General features: G+C 43.8%; 1 pseudogene; it reads right to left on the bottom strand.

Moving 5' to 3' along the window:
* Positions 1 to 234: 234 nt before the first annotated feature.
* Positions 235 to 12136, bottom strand: LOC128070983 (etoposide-induced protein 2.4 homolog; annotated as a pseudogene).
* Positions 12137 to 12598: the final 462 nt, after the last annotated feature.

Here is a 12598-nt window from a genome sequence, read left to right as displayed (position 1 = left end):
ATTGCCATCTTACATTGGAAACCCAGGGGTAAACCAAATCCAAAGTAGTAAGGCCAGTTTCTTTCTATGCTGATATCGCTGGTGCATTCCAATTCCTTTACTGAACCAACAATTTTCAAAGCAATATAATGGGTACAGAAGTGAACAGAGAAGAGATGTATGCAGGAGACTAAGCAACTGGCCAAAATGAAGGGTAAAAAGGCTGACAAACATATCCTGGAGGAGGAAGAGCGATTACAGTGAAAGGCTAAAGAGCACATCAGCAGTAATTCTGCTGTTAGAGAATGGGTGAGGTTCCCTCCTTGACACCTCAAATGCCAGGTCAGCTAAATCCTGGAACCAAATTATGTTGACAAGATTGCTAAGAATGAAGAGGGGGAGCACAGAGAGCGATCAGATAATTGCCCTGAAGAAGAACTTCAGCCATGACCAAAAATTTCCATGTAGAGATGGATTACCAATAATATGGGCCACTACTGACTGAAACACAGGATTAAAAAGTTCATAAAACAAGAGGAGACTGAATCAGAAAACTCCATCATCACAAGTGCAGCAGTGAAAAGTTCTCCCAACAACATGTGGCTCACTTTCCTGCTTCCTCTCTGTGCTCTGGTCTTCTCTCTGAGCCAGGTTACTGCCTGCCCCTTTTTGATGCTGCTCCTCCCTCTTTTGTTGAATTCAAGCATCCAACTTTGAGACAGTACAAATTCCCCAGACAGAGTCTGATTCCCCTTGCAAGGTCCTGCCGAAAGGTTTTGACATTCAGCCATCGCTTCACTATCCAAACTATCAACTACACAAAGCAGAGAAAGAGGCGTTTCCCAATATTTCATCATGAAGGACTCAGTAGCTTCTCTATCTTGGCTCTGGCTCCAGCTGCAACCCTTACCCACCACTGGCCTCTGGGCCCTTTGAGCTGCTCCACTCCTGGCCGCCAGTTCCTACCCAGGCATTCCCAGGGCAGGGGACACTGTGTCTGCACTGCAGTGTACATCTTTGTATCACAATAAATGGCTGATTTATTCTGATAAGTATACAGAAAGTGACAAATAACAATCATGTGTATTAATCATTTTTTAAATCATTGGAGCATGTTCTTATGCCTTTTATGGCAGCTATCATAATGCTTTATTTCCAGGAATGCTTTTCCAATGTGTACTCTCATTGGTTAATGTCGTAATTCTTTATTTGAACTAATTATCATCTGATTATTAGTTGACTGTAATTGCTTACATGTTTAAAGTTTTGTGACATTAGTTACTGCAATATCAGTAAAATTAAGCAATGACACTTACTTTCCAAAAGAGATATTAAATTAAAACAAAGGGCCCATTTTACCTGTTGAAATGAAAAAAGGTAATCACTAATACTAATAGAGCCATAGGAAAACTTTCAAGTAAGAATGTAGTAATATAGACATATACTATTAGAATGGTTCTGTAGTAAGACATTAATACTAATAGACTGGTAAGCATTACTCTAAAAATTATTTTCTAAACTATATCTTATATAAATATATTAAGGTGTGTTTACCCTTGGTGCCTGATTTCACTACTGAGTTGTTACCTACGTGTTCTTGACTGCTTAGTTGTCTCTGGCTCTTTGCGACTCCATGGCCTATAACCTGCCAGGCTCCTTGTCCGTGAAACTCTCTGGGCAAAAATACTGGAGAGGGTGGCCATTTCCTTCTCCAGGGGATTGTTCTGAGCCAGGGATCAAACTCAGGTCTTCTGTACTGGAGGAAGATTCTTTTCCACTGAGTCATCAAAGAAGCCCCATTTACCTACAGTATGTTTGCTCAGTTCTGTCCCATTCTTTGAGACTGCATGGATTGGAGCTTGCCAGTGCCCCAGTGCTCTTCTATCCATGGGCTTCTCCAGGCAAGAATACCAAAATGGGTTGTCATTTCCTTCTCCAGGGATTCAACTAAAGAAGATTATTAAAAAGATCAATCACTACTTTAGAAGAACCAGTCACACTGTATTACTTATTTATAACAGCTTACTAAGAAATTCTAAGTATTTCTGTGATTGGGGAAATATAAAGATTAGTAGACATCAGTATTAAAATAAGACATAAGCGCTGAAAAAGGAGCTATAGTATTGCTTTTTAAGAATAGTAAAATTTAATATACTTACATATATATGTATATATGAAATCTTACATAAGCATAAATATATATATACATGTATAAATATTTATGTATATATATTAAATGGCTATATAAACTACATAGATAAATTCTAGAGAAACCCTTGGAAAATAAGTGTTAGTCCTGTCCTTCATTAAGTCCATTTTCTTCTGTTAGATATGATTTTTCATGTTAACTCCTAGAAGGAAGAATTTTATATTAGGGAAAAATAGTCTGTCAGCAGAGTTTTTTCAGGTATAGACATGTATTAGCTGAAAATTGTGTTTATTATACAGAAACTGAGGTGACAGAAATTGCAGAAATTGTCCGTAGTGGATCTCCTCATTTTGTTACTTTTGGGATTTTTAGTGTAAAACATTACCTGTATTTGCTTAATGACAAAGTTCCAAATATGTTTACTGCAAAGACACTAAGGCTTTCAACTCCTAAATATTTTAAATATTTTCATTATTTTTTCTTATTTTTACTTTTCTTTTGTATTACGGAAAAGGAAAATCACACACAATTAAACAATATGCCATGCAAGAGTGATGATATTGGTGACGTTTGAGACGGCAATAAATTATGAAAAACAGGTAATGGTAAAAGTTCTCTTCTGTATTTTATAGTGATTAAGTTAACGCGATTGGTAAATCTAGTAGAATATTTGGCTCTTTTTATTTTTATTTTTTTTAGACTGTCCCTCAAAGGTCTCCATTTACCCCTCCTCTGCCTCTGTATTTTCTTCCCGCCGTACTGTCTCTGCGGTTCATCTCGCGATACATAAAGGTCCCTTACGCTTGTCTCCTCACGCCATACATCCGGTTCCTTATGCTCTTGATGGAAGAGGCAGGGCTGCGTTTAACATTAGTTTAGCTAGTGGTCGACTGAGGAGGTTTGGTGTTGCGTGTTCGGAAGAACGAGACAAAAGAAAGGTAACAAAAGAAAGGCATTTTAAGATGGAAAACCGGATTTACACCTTACAAGAACATGTTTATAGGTATAGCATCAGTATTTTACTGGAGAAAAATGGTAACTCAGACTGAATTTTCCTGTCAGGCTTTTCCCCATAAGAGCTAGTAGCTGAGTGTATGTATATACGTGTGTGTGTGTACATTACCCTTAAAAGTCTTATTAGTTTATTTCTTGAAAAGTATCTTTAATTTTTATTCCTTGGAGAATCAGTGCCTGAAGTAGCAATGGAAAGCCGGTGAAGTTCGAGGGTTCTTTTGTCTGAATGGAGAGCTGGGGGACAGGAGGGAGGGTGGGAGTGGGGGTGGGGCAAAGAAGGGGGTTTGAAATGTCTGGATGTTGGCTGTGGGAGGATATACTGGACATATACTCCTACCCTGGGACTGAGAAAGCTGTTTTTCCATTGTAACTTTTCTTTGGTATATAAGGCTGGACTTTTCTCCACAAGCTTATGGCTACTAGGGCGGAATGTTGGTTGCATTCGGTGTGTAATTCGTTTTTTTTTCTTTCTTTTTTCCCATTGGTTTGGGGCAGCCCACCAGGCTCCCCTGTCCCTGGGATTCTCCAGGTAAGAACACTGGAGTGGGTTGCCATTTCTTTCTCCAAAGCATGAAAGTGAAAAGTGAAAGGGAAGTCACTCAGTCGTGTCCGACTCTTCCCGACCCCATGGACCACAGCCTACCAGACTCCTCTGTCCATGGGATTTTCCAGGCAAGAGTACTGGAGTGGGGCTGCTAGTTGGCTGAATGTTGCTTAGGTGTGTAACTAGACTTTTTGTTTTTTTCTTCCCGTTGCCTTGGGGCTGCTAGTGCGCTGGGCTATTACTTTGGTGTGTAAACTTGTGTTTCTCCTTTGGCTTGGGGCTGCTAGTTGCGGAGGCTTAGTCGTGCAGAATGTTGCTCTGATGTGTAATTCGGGTTTTTTTCCGTTGGCTTGGGGCTGCTAGTTGTGTGGAATGCTGTTTTGGCGGGTAACGCGACTTTTCTTCCTCCACTTGGGGGTGCTAGTTGGGCTGAATGTTGTTTTGGTGTGTAATTCGAATTTTTTTTTTTCTTTCCGTTGCCTTGGGGCTGCTAGTGCGCCAGACTATTTCTTTGCTGTGTAAACTGGCTTTTCTCCCTTGGCTTGGGGCTGCTAGTTGTGCGGAATGCTACTTTGGTGGGTAAGACGTCTTTTCCTCCTCCACTTGGGGTTGCTAGTCCGGCCGAATGTTGTTTTGCTCTGGTGTGTAATTCGGCTTCTTTTCCATTGGCTTGGGGCTGTTAGTTGCAGGGCCTTAGTCATGCAGAATGTTGCTGTGGTGTGTAATTTGGATTTTTTCCGTAGGTTTGGGGCTGCTAGTCGGGCTGAAGGTTGTTTTGCTATTTCGACTTTTCCGCCAACGCCTCCCCCCCGCCCACCGACTCCGTTTCCTTGGGGCTGCTAGTGCGCCTTACTACTGCTGTGGCATGTAAACTGGCTTTTTTTTTTTTTTTTCCCATTGGCTTGGGGCGGCTTGTTGCGGGGTTTAGTCATGCAGAATGTTACTCTGGTGTGAAATTCGGCTTTTTTCCATTGGCTTACAGTTGCTAGTTGTGAGGGCTTAGTCATGCAGCATGTTGCTCTGGTGTGAAAGTCAGCTTTTCTCTGTTGGCTTGGGGCTGCTTGTTGCAAGGGCTTGGTCGTGTAGAATGTTGCTCTAGTGTGTAATTCGGCTTTGTTCCGTTGGCTTGGGGCTGCTAGTTGCGGGGCCTTAGTCACGTAGAATGTTGCTGTGGTGTGTAATTTGGATTGTTTCCGTAGGTTTGGGGCTGCTAGTTGTGTGGAATGCTGCTTTGTTGTGTAACGCGGCTTTTCTCCCTCCGCTTGGGGCTGCTAGTAGGGCTGAAGGTTGTTTTGCTGTTTATTTCGACTCTCCCACCCCCGTTTCCTTGGGGCTGCTGGTGCGCTTTACTACTGCTATGGCATGTAAACCGGCTTCTTTTTTCCGTTGGCTTGGGGCTGCTTGTTGCGGGGTTTAGTCGTACAGAATGTTGCTCTGGTATGAAATTCGGCTGTTTTCCATTGGCTTGGGGCTGCCAGTTGGGGGGGCTTAGTCGTCAGAATGTTGCTCTGGTGTGTAATTCGGGTTTCTTTCCATTGGCTTGGGGCTGCTATTTGCAGGGGCTTAGTCGTGCAGAATGTTGCTCTGGTGTGTAATATGGCTTTTTTCTGTTGGTTTGGGGCTGCTAGTTGTGCGGAATGATGCTCTGGTGGGTATCACTTTTTTTCTTCCTCCCACAAGGAGCTGCTAGAAGGGCTGAAGGTTGCTCTGGTGAGTAATTTGGCTTTTTTTTTTCCCCCCGTTGCCTTGGGGCTGCTACTGTGCAGAACAGTTGTCTCGGCATGTAAACTGGCTTTTCTCCCTTGACTTGGGGTTGCTAGTTGCGGTGGCTTAGTCGTGCATAATGTTGCTCTGGTGTGTAATTCGGCTTTTCTCCCTTGACCTGGGGTTGCCAGTTAGGGGGGTTTAGTCCTGCAGAATGTTGCTCTGGTGTGTAATTCAGGTTTTTTTCCGTTGGCTTGGAGCTGCTCGTTGTGGGGGCTTAGATGTGCAAAATGATGCTCTGGTGTGTAATTTGGCTTTTTTCCGTTGGTTTTGGGCTTCTAGTTGTGTGGAATGATGCTCTGGTGGGTATCACGTCTTGTCTCCCTCCACAAGAAGCTGCTAGTCAGGCTGAATGTTGCTCTGGTGTGTAATTCAGTTGTTTTTCTCTTTCGCTTGCTTTGGGGCTGCTAGTGTGCAGAACTATTGTTCTGGCATGTAGACGGGCATTTCTCCCTTGACTTGGGGTTGCTACTTGCGGGGCTTAGTTGTGCAGAATATTCCTCTGGTGTGTAATTCATTTTTTTTCTGTTGGCTTGGGGCTGCTAGTTGTGGGGGCTTGGTCGTGGAGAATGTTGCTCTGGTGTGTAAGTTGGCTTTTTCCGTTGGTTTGGGGCTTCTAGTTGTGCGGAATGATGCTCTGGTGGGTATCGCGGCTTTTCTCTCTCCTCAAGGAGCTGCTAAGTCAGGCTGAATGTTGCTCTGGTGTGTAATTCGTATTTTTTTTTTTTTAACCTTTGGCATTGGAGTCGCTAGTGGGGCATATTATTGCTTTTGTGTGTAAAACGGTTTTTCTCCTATGACTTGGGGCTGCTAGTTGTGGGGCTTAGTCGTGCAGAATGTTGCTCTGGTGTGTAATTTGCCTTTTTTCCATTGGCTTGGGGCTGCTATTTGTGCTGAGTGCTGCTTTGGTGGGTAACGTGGCTTTTCTTCCTCCATTTGTGGGTGCTAGTGGGGCTGAATGTTGGTCTGGTGGGTAAATAGGCTTTTTGTTTGTTTGTTTGTTTCCGATGACTTGGGCTGCTGGAGCGCCAGACAATAGCTTTGGTGTGTAAACCAGCTTTTCTCCCTCCACTTGGGGCTGCTAGTTGCTGGGGCTTAGTTGTGCAGAATGTTGCTGTGGTGTGTAACTTGGCTTTTTTTCCCATTTGCTTGGGGCTGCTAGTGCGCGTACTATTGCTTTGGTGTGTAAACCGGCTTTTCTCCCTTGTCTTGAGGCTGCTAGTTGCGGGGGCTTAGTCGTCCAGAATGTTGCTCTGGTGTGTAATTTGGGTTTTTTTCTTTGTCTTGGGGCTGCTAGTTGTGGGGGCTTGGTCCTGCAGAATGTTGTTGTGGTGTGTAATTCAGCTTTTATCCGTTGGCTTGGGGCTGCTAGTTGTGGGGCCTTAGTTGTGCAGAATGTTGCTGTGGTGTGTAATTTGGCTTTATTTCCATTGGCTTGGGGCTGCTAGTGCACCGGAGTATTGTTTTGGTGTGTAAACCGGCTTTTGTTCCTTGGCTTGGGGCTGGTAGTGGTGTGGGATGCTGGTTTGGTGGGTAACAAGGCCTATCTCCCTCCACTTGGATGTTCTAGTCTGGCTGAATGTTGTTGTGGTGTTTAATTCTTTCTTCTTCTTCTTCTTTTTTTTTTTTTTTTTTTGTCCTGTTGCCTTGGGGCTGCTAGTGCTCTGGACAGTTGCTTTGGTGTGTAAACAGGCTTTTCTCCTTTGGCTTGGGGCTGCAGGTGGCGGGGGCTTAATCGCGCAGGATATTCCTGTGGTGTGTAATTCGCCTTTTCCAATTGGCTTGGGGCTGCTAGTTGTGTGGAATGCTGCTTTGGGGGGTAACGCGTCTTTACGCCCTCCAGTTGGGGTTGCTAGTCGGGCTGAATGTTGCTTTGCTGTGTAATTCCGCTTTTTACATTTTTTCCCGATCCATTGGGGCTGCTTGTGCGCCGTGCTATTCCTTTTGTGTGTAAAGGGGCTTTTCTCCTTTGGCTTGGGGCTGAGTGGTCCAGAATGTTGCTCTAGTTTGTAATTCGGGTGTTTTTTTTTTTTTTTTTTTTTTTTTTCCGTTGGCTTGGGGCGGCTAGTTGCGGGGCTGAGTCAGGGAGAATGTTGCTCTGGTGTGTAATTTGTTGGCTTGTGGCTGATAGTTGCGGGGGCTTAGACGTGAAATATGTAGCTCTGGTGCGTAATTCGGCTTTTTTCCATTGGCTTGGGGCTGCCAGTTGTGTGGGATGCTGGTTTGATGGGTAACACGGGTTTTCTCCCTCCACTTGCGTGTTCTAGTCCGGCTGAATTTTGTTTTGGTGTTTAATTCAGTTTTATTTCTTTTCCGTTGCTTTGGGGCTGCTAGTGCGTTGTACTATTGCTTTGGTGTGTAAGGCTGTTCTCTCTTTGCTTGGGACTGCAGGTTGCGAGGGCTTAATAGTGCAGAATGTTGCTCTGATGAGTAATTCGGCTTTTCTCTGTGGGCTTGGGGCTGCTAGTTGTGCGGAGTGTTCCTTTGCTGGGTAACGCGGCTTTTCTCCCTCCACTTGGGGTTGCTAGTCGGGCTGAATGTTGCTTTGGTGTATAATTCGGCTTTTTAAATTATTTTTCCCTGTTGCCTTTGGGCTGCTTGTGCTCCGTTCTATTGCTTTGGTGTGTAAAGCGGCTTTTATCCCTTTGTTTGCGGCTGCTAGTTGCGGGGGCTGAGTCGCGTAGAATGTTGGTCTGGTGTGTACCTCTGGTTTTCTCCATGGGCTTGGGGCTGCTATTTGGGGTGGCTTAATCATGAAGAATGTTGTTCTGGTGTGTAATTCGTCTTTTGGGCTGCTGGTTGTGCGGAATGATGCTTTTGTGTATAAAGTGGCTTTTTTCCCTCCATTTGAAGCTATTAGTAGGGTTGAATGTTGTTTTGATGTTTAATTCAGCATTTTTTTTTTTCCCGTTGCATTGGGGCTGCTTGTGTGCTATTATATTGCTTTGGTATGTCAAGCGGCTTTTCTCCCTTTTCTTGGGGCTGCTAGTTGGCGGGGCTGAGTCATGCAGAATGCTGCTCTGGCGTGTAATTTGGTTGTTTTCTGTTGGCTTTTGGCTGTTAGTTGTGTGGTTTAGGTGTGCCGAATGTTCTGGTGTGTAATTCTCCTTTTTTTCCTTTTGCTGGGTATTGTTTTCGCTTTGGCTCCGTCCCTTCATTCTTGCTAGAGTTATTTCTCCACTGACCTCCAGTAGCATATTGGGCACCTACTGGCCTGGGGAGTACCTCTTTCAGTATCCTACCATTTGCCTTTTCATACTGTTCATGGGGTTCTCAAGGCAAGAATACTGAAGTGGTTTGCCATTCCCTTCTCCAGTGGACCACATTCTGTCCGACCTCTCCACCATGACCCGCCCGCCTTGGGTTGCCCCGTGGGCATGGCTTGGTTTCATTGAGTTTGAAGAGGCTGTGGTCCTAGTGTGATTAAAATGACTAGTTTTCTGTGAGTATGGTTTTAGTGTGTCTGCCCTCTGATGCCTTCTTGCAACACCTACCGTCTTACTTGGGTTTCTCTTACCTTGGACGTGAGGTATCTCTTCACGGCTGTTGCCGCGAAGCTCAGCTGCTGCTCCTTACCTTGGATGAGGGGTATCTCCTCCCACTGCCCTTCCTGACTTTCAACATGGGATGGCTCCACTACCCTCATTCAAACCAGACATTGTTACATAGGATCAGAAGAGAGGCTGGACCATTGTGCTCCCAACACTGAAATTTCAGAAAGCAATCTTTTCATTTTTTTCAAATTATTTTAATGGGAAGACATTAAATTTACATATTGGGTTAGTTTTTGCCTTACATCGACAAGAGTAGGTCACCAGTACACATGTGTTCCTGCATCCAGAACCTTCCTCCCACCTCACTCCCCAGACTATTGCTCTTTGTTGTCCCAGAGCACTGGTTTTGGGTGCCCTGCCTCATGCACTGAACTTGCACCAGTCATCTGTTTATGTATGGTAACGTATATGTTTCAGTGCTCTTCGCTCAAATCACCCCACCATTGCCCTCTCCACAGTCTGTTCTTTCCATGTCTGTCTCCTTTGCTGCCCTGCATGTTGGATCATCAGGACCATCTCTCCAAATTTCATACATATGCATTCCTACCCAGGACCTGTATTCCTCTTTTTGACTTTACTTCATTCTGTAGAGGAGGCTCCTGTTTCACCCACCTCTCTAGAATTGACTCAAATGCATTCCTTTCCACAGCTGAGTAATAGTCCACCATGTATATATACCACCACTTTCTTATCCATTCACCTGCAGTGGATATCTAGATTGCTTCCATGCCCTAGCTATCGTAAACAGTCGTGCGCCGGGAGCCAGCACGGGAGATCCCACCCATGACAAGGTCATGGGGGAATGAACTGTTAAAGCAAGGCTTCAGGACTCGAGGGTCTCCCTAGACCTGCTCGAGCATCTACCCCCAAACCAGAATCTGTCTGTCTCACTATTTTGTGCCTTTCACCAACTCTCCTGACATACAGGGGGCTATCCACAACCACCTTTCTCTGGAGTAAATCAGCTTAGGGCTCTATCTAGCTAATAAGTCTCCTGGACATGAGAGGAATATTTCAAATCAAACCCCCACTGTTAGCATTCTAGCTTGCTTGACAGGTTTATCCAGACTCTTGCAGCTACGCATAGGATTGTTCACAGCCTCCCAACTGTGAGAAGCATGGGAAGCCTGAAACATAGAGCCTTCCAAAGAATTAAAGTTATTAGAGTAGTGCTGGCGTAGGATTTCATTATTGGGCCGAAGCTTGTCGCTGAGTTCCCATATCTCTTATCCATCGGACACCTGAGAGTGCATTCGTTAACATAGTTGTAATGTAAGAAGAAGTGTAGCCTTGAAATTAACCACATCAGACCTTTGAGCTAATTGGTTCTTTCTTTCTTGTAACTCACTGCACCTTTCCTCTGTGAGAAATGTAACTTGTTTAATACTTTCTGAGGCGGACATAGATTAGAAATAGAAAGAAAACACATTTCAAGGGAAAATAAGTTTTCTGGTTGAAGAGCCTTTATCTAAAGAGGGTCATAAAATGTTCACAGGCCTCCAAGGCCAGAAGATAACGTACACAGTATTGTTTCTCGGAAAGGTATGCAGAAAAAAAAATCGTGGTTTTGACACAGACAAAACAGATGTAATGTTTGGCCTGACTCTATGACTTTGCATCTTTCACTTCCCTCTACGTACAACTGAAGGTATAAAAGTCCCTTTGAAAGTAAAATAATGGGCCTTGCTCACTGAAGAAGCTTGGTCATCCCACATTTTTATTTTTTTCCTCTTTCTTTCTTTCTCTCTCCCTCTCCCTCCCTCTCTTTTTCAGGCTGATCCCTTGGAACACAGACGCTCCCTCTTGCCTGGCCAAGGAATAACAGCCTCTTTCTCCCCTCTATTTTCTTATCTACAACATTCTTTCCTTATCTCTCTCTAAATCATTCGCCGTTTCTCCTGAGGGTTTGCCTGGATCCTGCCTGTGCTGGACCCCAGCAATCGTGGGATGAATAGCGGCGTACATGTGTCTCTTTCAGTTTTGCTTTCCTTGGGGTGTATGCTTGGGTGATTGCTGGTCATAGGACAGTTCCATTTCCAGGTTTTGAAGAAATCATATGGTTTATTGTGGCTATACCAGTTTTCATTCCTAGCAACAGTGTAAGTTGGTTACCTTTTCACTCCCTCTCCAGGGTTTCATGCTTGAGACTTTGGGTGATGGTCCTTGGGACCAGTGTGAGATGACATCTCATTGCGGTATTGACTCTCATCACTCTGATAATGAGTGATGTTGAGCATGTGTCCTGTGTTCGTTAGCCATCAGTATATGTTCTCTAGAGAAATGTCTATTTAGTTCTTTTGCCCACTTTTTGGTCGGGTTGTTTATTTTTCTGGTATTGAGTTGCATGAGCTGCTTGTATATGTGGGAGATTAACTCTTGGGCAGCTGTGTGCTTTGTTGTAATTTGCTCCAGTTCTGAAGGCTGTCTTTTCACCTTGCTTATAGTTTGCTTCACTGTGCAGAAGCTTAGACATTTAAATTGGTCACTGTTGTTTCCTTCTGTGTTTATTTCCATTACTCTGGGAGGTGGGTCACTGAGGAGAAGATCTTGCTGTGATTTCTGTCAGAGAGTGTTCTGCCTGTGTTTTTCTCTAAGAACATTATAGTTTCCGGTCTTCCACTTAGGTCTTTAATCCATTTTGCATTTGTTTGTGTGTGTGCCATTAGCAAACATTTCATTCTTTTAATGTGGTTGACTGTTTTCCCAGACCCGCTTGTTCAAGAGGTTGTCTTTGCTCCGTTGCATATTGATGCCTCCTCTGTCAAAGACAAGGAGGCCGTGGGTGTGTGGCTTCGTCTCTGGACTCCCTATTTTGTTCCATGGGTCTGTATATCTGTCTTTGGCCCAGGACCTTATACTCTTGATGAGTAGCTTTGTAGTATAGTCTGAAGTCAGGAAGTCTGATTCCTCCGTTTCCATTGTTTCTCAAGAGTGATTTCCTCTTTGGAGGTCTTTTGTGTTTCCACACAGATTGTGAAATTATTTGTTCTAGGTCAGTGAAACACACCGTTGGTGTTTTGATAGGGATTTCACAGTTGAATATGAGAATATCAATGTGAATGAACGTACTGATCGATTGCCTTGAGTTGCACACTCGTGGTCACTATACTGATTCTTCTGATCCAAGAACATGGTACACGTCTTCTTCTATTTGTGTGATCTTTGATGTCTTTCACCATGGTTTTATGGTTTTCTGTACCAGGTCCTTGCTTTCTTCAAGTGACTGTATTCCTAAATATTTGATTCTCTTCCCTGGATGGTGAATGAGATACTTTCCTTAAGTTCTCTTTCTTGCTTTTCATTGCTAGTGTATCAGAATGAAAGGGACTCAAGGGATTCCTGAGTATTAATTTTGTCTCCTGCAGCTATACTCTATTCATTGACTAGCTCAAGTAATTTTCTGCTGACATCCTTATTGTTCTCTGTGTAGAGGGTCATGGCATCTTCTAACAGTATTTTTTTTTTCTCCCAATCTGTATTCCTTTAATTTCCTTTTTTCCCTGATTGCTATGTCTAGGGCTAACTTAAAAACTAACTCCAATGTGTTTTTCACCTCAGAAAAGCTTACTGATGAAATTACGAAGCACTGAGAAA

This window comes from Budorcas taxicolor, chromosome Y (assembly GCF_023091745.1).
Source record: "Budorcas taxicolor isolate Tak-1 chromosome Y, Takin1.1, whole genome shotgun sequence".
NCBI classification, from domain to species: Eukaryota; Metazoa; Chordata; class Mammalia; order Artiodactyla; family Bovidae; genus Budorcas; species Budorcas taxicolor.
Note: the sequence above shows the minus strand (reverse complement) of the source record. Positions and strands in the feature narration are given on the sequence as shown.